An 11,873-nucleotide genomic window follows, 5' to 3' on the forward strand; every position below is an offset into this window, starting at 1 on the left:
TCAGCTGTGCGGGGTGTTCACTATTTTGTTCATGTTAAATGCTTTAGTTTGTTGGATGTTTAACGCCACACTCTGCAGTATTCCAGCTTTATGACGCCGGACGCTCGTATATTTATTAGGATAATCCTTCTTTCAAACTTAGCATTCACAATATGCACTTAAGCCTAAGGGGTTTGTTAGTATGTTACGTAATTCACCATTGTCAACAATACAATGACATAATTAATTATAACTGAAATATGTTCTTTATCTGTAAATCAATCCATAGTTCACAAACTGTTAATTCAACACGAAAGCATACCGGATCTCGATTGTACATTGTCTGGAGAGGCAAAATAGTGTTGAAAATAATATGACACAGGAATTCGGTGATGACACCATACAAAAGGGCGAACATAGCCTGTTCTACATATACTCACACAATTTTTATAAAAATTATTTACTTTTACACCCCCACGTATATAGTGTTTAAACCCTGTTCATGAATTTCTGTAGTACCATTACAGAGACCTGTCTGTGTAAACCTGTCAGTCAAAAGGTTACAGCTCGTCATCTTCAGATTATGCTGCAACGATCGTAAACTGTATATGGTCAAAGGGAGATAATCTAATAGTACCGTCCATGTCGATAACGGATCTTATCCAAGAGGGACAACTGTTACGGTCGCATATGCCGTGTTTTATGGGTATGCGGAAAGAAATGTTCAGTGAACATTTTCGGAGAATCACAACGGGTATGGATAACCTTATTTGTATAAAGTTGTGCAAACATGTTTTTGGCTTTACTATATTGTACATATCTGTGTATATCCCTCCCACTGGTTTAAGTTATTACTACACTGCTAACTTGACATGTGCGCTCGATACGCTGTAGGAATTCCTATTTGACAACATTTCCCCCTTTAGTAATTGTTGGAACCTGCTTATTGATGATACACAACAACTAAGAGTAATCCTGAACGCACGAGGCTGATTCTGTTGCTGATGATATTATTGGTTCTCCCTGTATTGGTGGAGATTATCATTCTGTCAGCGAAAGGACATCCAAAGATAAATGTAATAACCGCGTTTGGCAGAAAACTGTTAAATACATGCTACACATATGGACTTTTTCATGGTAAACGGAAAGGTATCTGGCGATGCCAATGGTGAGCATGCCTACATAAGCACACAAGGAGGTAGTGTAACGGATTACTTTATTTCTTCACTTGAATTTTTTGATATTATATAGCAATGTTAAAAATGGGTCAACGTCTTGAGGCTGACCACCAGCCTTTGGCCCTCTCTTGTTACTTTCCTAATTGGCTGCCAGATAATCTATGGGGAATTACACCTAATCTCCCGGAAACGTATAGGTGGATATTTATTTAATCACTTTAAAGTCTGTTTGACAGATAAAATTTATGCCCTTTTCCAATATTTAACCGAATATATTGACATAGATCTAGATGCTGCCGTCAAATAGTTTGTAAGTCAAATACTGGATGCAACCAAATCAAGGAAAGGCCTTCAGTTAAATGAAGGTGTCAAGACGCTAACGTTACGATGGGTGTATTTCTGCAAGCGTGAGACGAGGAAGGCGCTTGGGAGGTTTAGACGAACTGATTGCAAGACAGACTTTTTGTACTTTAAGGAATACATATAAGGAATCATGTAGATTATACAAGAAGGAACCAAGATATCTTCAGTTGAAAGAACATTCTGGTAAAGTGTATCGTGAAACTCGTTACTTGAAAAGTATAGGTTACGTGGCTTGTAATAGAACAATCGACCAGTGAATGTCACATTTCTGTTCTGTCTTCTGATGACGATTCTGATTGTGATAGTACAACTCAGTTGCTAGAAACTATGGATAGTCTAGAGACCAGTGACTTTACAGAATGTGATGTGGAAATGCTTGACTGGGCAATAACAGAAAGCGAAATTCTCGACGCCGTTGGAACTTTTGATAGTGGCAAATCACCTGGCCTGGACAATATTTTGTAGAGATGATGAAAACTTCCAAAGACTGCATATTACCAATCTTTTATACATGTTTTATCTATGTTTGCTGGTACTGAATTTTTTCGTAGAACCTTAGCACAGTCTATTTGTAGTTTCATTATTAAGAAGGATGACATCAATAATCCTGATAATAATATCACCGCAACCTCTCCATGTGCTGGATTGACTACAAAACAGCATACGACTCTGTCCCTCATGAATGGATTCTGAAGTTTCTTTGTTGTGTTGACCTCCCGGAGCGACTACTTGATTTACTCAAGTCTTTAATGAGTTGCTGGTCGACTCGACTTGAGATGTACTCGCAAGGAATCTATTCCAATCAGAAGGGGAATATTCCAGGGGGACTCCTTTAGTTCTTTGCTCTTTTGTTTGTCTCTAAATCCTTTGAGCTTTCTACTCAACAGAGAGGAGGGTTACCATCCCGGACCTCCTCAGCACAGATCCCCAACACCGCTTACTCATCTCCTTTACATGGATGACATCAAGATCCTTGCCAAAGGAGATACCAATTTGAAAAAAACAGGTTCTCCTTGTCGAGTCCTTTTCTAATGATATTGGCATGACGTTTGGGCTCGACAAATGTAATACTCTTCATTTGAAACGTGGCAAGGTAGTTAATGGTGGATCGGTCAAGTTCGAGAATCGGTTGAGCATCTTGTGGAAGATCAGACCTTCACCTATCTTGGAATGCAAGTTCGCGACAAGCTCCAGAATGCCCAAATTCAAGAAAAACAAATCTCGCTTAAAGAAAATCTGGAGCTCAGAGCTAAATGCTCGAAACAAGGTCAAAGCCACCAATACTTTTGCTGTGCCAGTCCTTTCCTATTCCTTTGGAGTAGTTGATTGGACAAAACAAGACATCCAGAGTCTTGACCGTCTGACCAGAAGGATCTTGTCTGATAACAGAGCCCACCACCCCCGTTCCTCTCTTAACCGTTTATATATGCCAATCAATTCTGGAGGTCGGGGTTTGATTAATGTGGAGGCTCTTCATGATAGAATTTTATTGTGTACTTTTGCACATATTTATGTATCGGATGATCCTCTGGTGATGCATGTGAAGACTCATGATGAAAGCAAGGAATTCGACAGCTATTTTAAGCGTGCTAAGGTTGTTGGACAGAATCTGAAATCTGATGTTGATTTTGTTGATGGCGATGTACTGCTGGACGGTACAACGATGGGAGTACACCAGGTGAAGTCCTCCACCAAGTCTGCCCAGAGTCGGTCATTTGTGGACAAGCTATCTGAGAAACCATTGCATGCAGTGTGTGGAACAGAAGAGCAATTCCACCGACTCCTTCGCCTGGATGAAGTCGGCTGGTCTTAAATGTGAAACTGAGGGCTTCCTCTTTGCTGCTCAGGACTAGTCACTTCCCACTCGTAATCGCTAAAATGTGATTCTTAAAGAAAATATCAATATGAAATGTCGACTATGTAATAAATTTACAGAGACTGTCTAACACCTTGTCAGTGGATGCCCTTCTTTGGCACAAACAGCATATCTTAAACGACATGATGGCATGGCTTGCTGCTTTTACTACCGTCTCCGCCATGTCTGTGGCTTTGACTCCGAGGCCCATCCATGGTACGACCCTGAACATGTCCAGGGCGTCATGGAAAATGATGCTTTCAAACTTCTGTGGAATAGGCCCATATACAGCCTCAGAAGAATTCCTGCCAACAAACCTGATCTTGTCCTTTTTGATAAAGCCAATGAATTTATTTATATCATTGAATTTTCTGTCCCTTTTGACACCAATGTGATTGGCAAGATTCAGGAAAAGCATGATAAATATGCGGACCTCGCCTTTGAAATGTCTCGCTTGCATCCCAAGTACACTGTCACCAGGCTCCCCATTGTTCTCGGTGCCCATGGTTTGGTACCTCCTTATCTCTTGGCGCAGATCAGGAGAGTGCCCGGGTTCTCCACCGGGAGCACAGTCCTTCTGACACTCTGGGTAATGCAGAAGGCTGCAGTGTTGGGGAGCCTTCATATTCTCCGGAAAGTTCTTGGTGGGTTCGACTAGGCAGTGTTTCCTGGGAGAAGTCCCATTCGCTGTCTGGGCTACGCGTAGAGGGGGGCGAGGGCCCTGAGCTGATGCGCCTTACCAGCCTGACTGTGCCAGGATCACCCCAACCCTCTCTGCTACATTTTCATCTTTAATCTGTAAAACATATTATAACATGATTACTTCTATCCGCAACAAAAGACTGACCATGTGGGTAAATATTAGAGATACAGTTCCTGAAACACAGGCTGGCTTCAGGTAAGGCTGTTCCACCGCTCTCAGCTCGATTTCATCTCCCAGAACACACTGTCTGTATCAGTGACCTTTACAAAGACATTGCATTCTGGTCTCCAGACAATACATTAAGTCCATAACCGCCCTTATGCTGTAATATAGGTATAGTGAAAGCGACACCGATGAGGTTAATGTGTGTCGTATTATCTACTGACAACGTTATGGCTCGCCAAGGGCAAGGGTATTTAGTGGTCAGCTCGAAGCAGTGGCCAGTCCCGTCACAGCAAGGTCAAGATGGAACACCTTAAGATTGTAGACATTGTTTGGCTCACGCTTTAAAATGAAATATCCATTTTAACGTAGTGTCCAGTTTACTGTTTGTAGTGTCCAATGTAACGTCTGTAGCGTCGAATGTAACGTCTGTAGTATCCAATGTTACGTCTGTAGTGTCCAATGTAACGTCTGTAGTGTCCAATGTAACGTCTGTAGTATCCAATGTAACGTCTGTAGTGTCCAATGTAACGTCTGTAGTGTCCCATGTAACGTCTGTAGTGTCCAATGTAACGTCTGTAGTGTCCAATGTCACGTCTGCAGTGTCCAATGTCACGTCTGCAGTGTCCAATGTAACGTATGTAGTGTCCAATGTAACGTCTGTAGTGTCCAATGTAACGTCTGTAGTGTCCAATGTAACGTCTGTAACGTCTGTAGTGTCCAATGTTACGTCTGTAGTGTCCAATGTAACGTCTGTAGTGTCCAATGTAACGTCTGTAGTGTCCAATGTAACGTCTGTAGTGTCCAATGTAACGTCTGTAGTGTCCAATGTAACGTCTGTAGTGTCCAATGTAACGTGTGTAGTGTCCAATGTAACGTCTGTAGTATCCAATGTCACGTGTGTAGTGTCCAATGTAACGTCAGTAGTGTCCAATGTAACGTCTGTAGTGTCCAATGTAACGTCTGTAGTATCCAATGTAACGTCTGTAGTGTCCAATGTAACGTCAGTAATGTCCAATGTAACGTCAGTAGTGTCCAATGTAACGTCTGTAGTGTCCAATGTAACGTCTGTAGTGTCCAATGTAACGTCTGTAGTATCCAATGTAACGTCAGTAATGTCCAATGTAACGTCTGTAGTATCCAATGTTACGTTTGTAGTGTCCCATGTAACGTCAGTAATGTCCAATGTAACGTCAGTAATATCCAATGTAACGTCTGTAGTGTCCCATGTAACGTATGTAGTGTCCAATGTAACGTCTGTAGTATCCAATGTAACGTCAGTAATGTCCAATGTAACGTCAGTAATGTCCAATGTAACGTCAGTAATGTCCAATTTAACGTCTGTACTGTGCCATGTAACGTCTGTAGTGTCCAATGTAACGTATGTAGTGTCCAATGTAACGTCTGTAGTATCCAATGTAACGTATGTAGTGTCCAATGTAACGTTACGTCTGTAGTGTCCAATGTAACGTCAGTAATGTCCAATGTAACGTCTGTAGTGTGCCATGTAACGTCTGTAGTGTCCAATGTAACGTATGTAGTGTCCAATGTAACGTCTGTAGTGTCCAATGTAACGTATGTAGTGTCCAATGTAACGTCTGTAGTGTCCAATGTTACGTCTGTAGTGTCCCATGTAGCGTGTGTAGTGTCCAATGTCAATGTAACGTGTGTAGTGTCCAATGTAACGTCTGTAGTGTCCAATGTAACGTGTAGTGTCCAATGTCCAAGTGTCCAACGTGTGTAGTGTAGTGTCCAATGTAACGTCTGTAGTGTCCAATGTAACGTCTGTAGTGTCCAATGTAACGTCTGTAGTGTCCAATGTAACGTCTGTAGTGTCCAATGTAACGTCTGTAGTGTCCAATGTAACGTCTGTAGTGTCCAATGTAACAATGTAACGTCTGTAGTGTCAATGTAACGTCTGCAGTGTCCAATGTAACGTCTGTAGTGTCCAATGTAACGTCTGTAGTGTCCAATGTAACGTCTGTAGTGTCCAATGTAACGTCTGTAGTGTCCAATGTAACGTCTGTAGTATCCAATGCAACGTCAGTAATGTCCAATGTAACGTCTGTAGTATCCAATGTTACGTCTGTAGTGTCCCATGTAACATCAGTAATGTCCAATGTAACGTCAGTAATGTCCAATGTAACGTCTGTAGTGTCCAATGTTACGTCTGTAGTGTCCCATGTAACGTCTGTAGTGTCCAATGTAACGTCAGTAATGTCCAATGTAACGTCTGTAGTGTCCAATGTAACGTCTGTAGTGTCCAATGTAACGTCTGTAGTGTCCAATGTAACGTCTGTAGTGTCCAATGTAACGTCTGTAGTATCCAATGTAACGTCAGTAATGTCCAATGTAACGTCAGTAATGTCCAATGTAACGTCAGTAATGTCCAATGTAACGTCTGTAGTGTGCCATGTAACGTCTGTAGTGTCCAATGTAACGTATGTAGTGTCCAATGTAACGTCTGTAGTATCCAATGTAACGTATGTAGTGTCCAATGTTACGTCTGTAGTGTCCCATGTAACGTCAGTAATGTCCAATGTAACGTCTGTAGTGTGCAATGTAACGTCTGTAGTGTCCAATGTAACGTATGTAGTGTCCAATGTAACGTCTGTAGTGTCCAATGTAACGTAGTATCCAATGTAACGTCTGTAGTGTCCAATGTAACGTCTGTAGTGTCCAATGTAACGTCAGTAATGTCCAATGTAACGTCTGTAGTGTCCAATGTAACGTCAGTAGTGTCCAATGTAACGTGTGTAGTGTCCAATGTAACGACTCTCTATACCGCCACACATTGGAGGGGCGCTTCAAACATTCGTCGTTCGTCAGGTTTGTCTAAATACTAACAGTACATCAGCTGTTTTTGAAAAGGTTGATAAAATGGAGTTTTGTAGGGATAATGGTGGATCATGGGTTCAGGTTGAACACTCAAGACACATTTGCCCCCGAAGAATATAGGTACTATGTGTATAGTTACAGAACAGTCAAAACTTTCATCTTCCTCAAACCTTCCTATTTTAAAAAAATAAACCCTTTCTTTAATTAATTGTCATGATCATAATTAGCAATGCCCCGTACACACTGCTACGGAAACTAACGCATATGTTTTGAACATTCCATAATGAAGCGGGTCCAATTCATTGATCTTGGAATATATATCTTCTATATTTGTAGCAAGTCATTGTGCAGTACACAAATACGGGTTATCAAGCACAATCGTGAAGTTGTTTGACAAAACATATCCATGGGAGCTGATCAGCAATGATGTGTCAACTTCATTATTAACTGACATAATCTAGAGGCAAGTTTATATTTCATGGTATGTTTAATAACACACAGCTTTTGTTCTATTTCTATTGCAATTCTGACTACTCTAACGGGTTTCCTGGTCAGGTGTTCTTTGTGATTGTTGTGAAAATACGAATGTGACAATAGTACATGGAACATAATAACATTACCCATTAAACACGTGTTCATGCCTATATCTGCAGAGTACAGGGAGAAAACACTTGGACATCCGGGTTAGAAATGGTCTTCAGCAACCCATGCTTTCCGTAAAATTCGATCAACAGGTTCGGGGGGTCAGGCACGCTGATTTGGTTGACACATGTCATCGTATCCAAATTGCGTAGATCGATGCTCATGCTGTTGATCACTGGATTGTCTGGTCCAGACTCGAATATGTACAGACACACACACACACACACACACACACACACCCCTATAGCTGGAATGTTGCTGAGTGCAGCATACAACTAAACTCACTCACTCACACTTAGCCGATTCTCCTTCTCTTTGTAGACAGCTTTTCAGGTGGGTGCTGCTGCACCAAAGTCTATCTCAGTCAGCTTGGCTCTCTCGCTGATTTCAACTTTCTGGATCAACCAGATGAACCGGAATAGGTTTGGATGATTGTGCTGTAGATCGATGCTCATGTTGTTGATCAGTGGATTGTCGGGTCCAGACTCGATTTTAACTGGGATATTGCTGAGAGCGGTCTTAAACAACAAACCGGCGAACTATAGGGAGCCTCCCGCCCCCTTCTTTCTCAGTGATCAGTATGGGAAGAGTCAAAATTAGAGTGAACCATTCTGGGCAGAGCAAACAGAATTCCTGGAACATACATCGGCATACTTGTGTTTAAATATACGTCTGGTTAAGGTCCTCGGGCAATAGCTATCCCAATCTTGAAAATACAATCTAAGTTTGTTGCAGAGTAATAACATGCTACGACTTCAAGAAGAACATCCGGGCTCGCGACGAAGCATACTTAAACAGTTGGTCGCTTTAAGTGAAATCACTTCTAATCACTTCAGATAAGATCACAGAAATAGAACAACCACAAATCTGGAGTTTATATTTTTTGACGTTACATGATAAACGTAAGTATCAAGCAATTGGTGTTTATGATTTATTTGTTTGGTTCCATGAGATGACGACAGTTTTGAAATCAGTCCCCATGGCTCGTCTCTCGTTGTGACATTAACTGGATTTCCGATGGTCATTAAATACTTCACGTGTATTCAAACTTTAAATTATATCCAAAAACTTAAACAATCCCAACACTCCCCGACAATTTTAATGCATAAATAGCATCATGAAATGAAAGAAGCAAACAAAATATCACATTTCGTCTGTTTCCACAAAAGTAAATTGGCGTATTTCTCGAGAAAGCAGACTTGATGTATTACAGTGGAGCTGTCTTTCGACAATAGCGTCACCAGTGTCAGACCCCAAAATAGCAGCAATAAAACATATATAACCACAAGAAAACAGACGGAATATCACTGGAGCAGTCACGTGACATGGGTGACCTAACGTCGTCATCAATCACGTGACACGACGACTTCCCATGTACGTAAGCTCAAGTCGTTTCATCTGTCCAGGGATAAGGCTTTGGTGTTCATGTCGACATGAGTGACATGTATTTAGCCATTATTTCTCGGATGTAGGGTTATTGGGCAGTTGTACGCTTGATGTATTTCTGTTCTGACATAACGCGGCCTGTTTGGCTCATGTACATGAGCATGTTCTACAACATATTCTACAGAAACCGTTACACATGCTCTACACATGTGATCAAAACAACAAAACATAATTATACGTTTTTGCTTCCAATATGATCATTTAAAAATAATATTAAAGTCAGCTCCTACAATATTTCGATAAATACATTAATTTCAGAGCTAATTGTTAATTAAAGAATAAAGAAGTTGACATCCATAATATTTTGTCTTTTAACCGTTAATTTATCCAAGCGAATTCTGACTTACGCCATTGTTTTCATATAGCTGCGAGAATCCTTGAAATGAAACGATCAAATCAACACACAACTATCAAATTGAACAGAAACTAATTGAGCATGTTTAAACGCTATTATACATGCATAAGAGATTTGAAGTGAATCTTTGCATGCCGGATTTGAACAATAGCGTGACCATACTCGTGAAATTTTAAGAAATTAAAAAAAGGCTTTTGCAGTATTTTTGTTATACTGTCCATGTAAGTGGAACACGTTAGAGGTAAAAACTACGTTAACATGACGCCAGACGTGCCCCTGTGTCCTCCAGGAAATACATATTCATCACACCTTTCCTTCTCGGACAAATATGTTTTGTGGATATTTTTTCTGGCTCGATGTCATCATGACCTTGGACGGATGCAGAAGTTTGAAACACACACGGTAAGCTTATACTAACACTGTAGTATGAACATGGGTTCTCACTACCATGCACTTATCATGCATACATCAAGCCTATATAAGAACATATATTTATAATTATATACTGTGTGTTTCTACCTTATGTGTAGGACATGATGGTGGATGGGACAGAAGGATCTTTGGGATGTGTGCTTGTCGAATTTCAGTGTTCGTATCCCACTGAAAGTTTAATATTTTAAATTTTATTTCTTCCTTTAAGAAATGAGAAATATCTCGACCTCTGCCAGTCTATATAAATACTGTAGAGTAATTCATATGTCAACATATGGCACAGGGACATATCATGGCGTAAATTCGAAATCTCTGAACTTAGGGGTGATAAACAGCTTCAAGAAGGTTTGTAATCAGTGGTTATCCCATAGCCAGACATAAACATTGTCAAACTGACACGGTACGTAGCTGAAAAGTTAAGATAACGTCAAACACGATTCTCAGTTTTCAAGCACATATACAGATATAACATAAAAATCTTCCTACCTTGAGCCAAGAACAAGGTCTTCAGAATCTGGAACTTTTTCAGTATCCGTGTGTGGAGCTTGAAGAGACGACATGCACTGCCAGCCGACGGCTGTTCAACTAAAACTCTCTTCCCCCTGTACACTGACAACTAAATATGGTTTAGAAGACTCGGGGTGTCATGGGCGCCCGGGGCTGTCTTTGCTGTGATACATCGCATACGTTGACGACAAGCCTCGGGGCATATTTTGATGTCTTATTCAAGCACAATAATTCACAAAGCTGTGCTGTTGTACTTGGAGTCTCTTGTAGAGCTCGTTTTAGTTGTAGTTCGGATATTATCTTTAATGTTCATCATTTCAGGGGTAATTAGCACTATTTTCATTTGTGTGGAATGATTTGACATTGTAACAGTAGCGGTCACAATGACCCCTACACCGACATTATTGTTGGTTCTGTAGTTTTTCATGTGGCCATTTTCCTGTGGAATGTCAGAGGTTCGTGAAAGGGCAAGTACTTTTGTTAATACAAGTTTAGATGCAGCATGGCGTGTGATCCTATTCCCGGAAATTATTATGATTTCGTAAAATGTATACATATGGGGTTGCATGTTGGGGTAGCCTAGTGGTTAAAGAGTTCGTTCGTCACGCTGAAGGCCCGGGTTCGATTCCACGTGTACGTAGGTACAATGTGTGAAGCCCATGTCTGGTGTTCCCCGCCGTGATATAGATGGAATATTGCTAAAAGCGGCGTAAAACCCAAAACACATTTCTGTGAAACATACAAAACAAGACAACTTGCATGCTCGTGTTACAATGTACATTTTTACTGTGGAGCCCACCTTGACCCCGGCAGAAACATACATTATTGTCTTTTGCGCTGTTTTTTTAGCTTGAGCTATGTATCATTCAATAGGTCATTGTTGTGTCAAATGTCACGGTTTTCAGAAAGGGCTAGGGTTGATGAAAGTATAGATACAGCATGGTCAGGTTTGTCGTATTTCTGACAATGGATAGTACGATTTCATATGTGACATTTCTTCGTGATCCTGTCGGATACAGTCTCTAATCTTGTTCCACTGTAAAATATTCAAAATGGGTCCTCTTGCTCATGTTACAATATCCTTAAATGTCAAGTTTAACCCTATCACAAACAAAAGCAAAATTTTATGTTTTAATCAATAAAATTAGGAAAATGTTTTTTGAACTAATACGCATGTATATATGTATGTTGAGGCTTATACTAATCCGGATTTATGCAGGTTATATTGTGCTAGCCCACTAGGAAACCCTCTCCCAGTTTAATAGTTGCCTATCAATAAAAATTGTTCCCTTCATCATCTCAGCTTCTAAATGCCACTTAAAGACATTAATGGATACTCCATTCAGACACAGGAGATTCCCAGCTGACCAGTGTTTTTTATCCACTGAATGTCAAGCACCAGGCAAGGAACAT

General features: G+C 40.6%; 1 protein-coding gene across 3 annotated transcripts in view; it reads right to left on the reverse strand.

Annotated features, from left to right (window-relative positions):
- The window catches only part of LOC124269231 (myogenesis-regulating glycosidase-like), a 121,841-nt gene extending 111,296 nt beyond the window's left edge, over positions 1–10,545 (reverse strand). For all 3 annotated transcript variants that reach the window (XM_046704247.1, XM_046704248.1, XM_046704246.1), the window contains exon 1: positions 10,440–10,545. The gene's annotated coding sequence lies outside the window, so the exon portion shown is untranslated. The remainder of the gene's footprint in view (positions 1–10,439) is intronic.
- Positions 10,546–11,873: the final 1,328 nt, after the last annotated feature.

This window comes from Haliotis rubra, unplaced genomic scaffold, assembly GCF_003918875.1.
Source record: "Haliotis rubra isolate DU_JTF1 unplaced genomic scaffold, ASM391887v1 Scf143, whole genome shotgun sequence".
In the NCBI taxonomy this organism is placed as follows: domain Eukaryota; kingdom Metazoa; phylum Mollusca; class Gastropoda; order Lepetellida; family Haliotidae; genus Haliotis; species Haliotis rubra.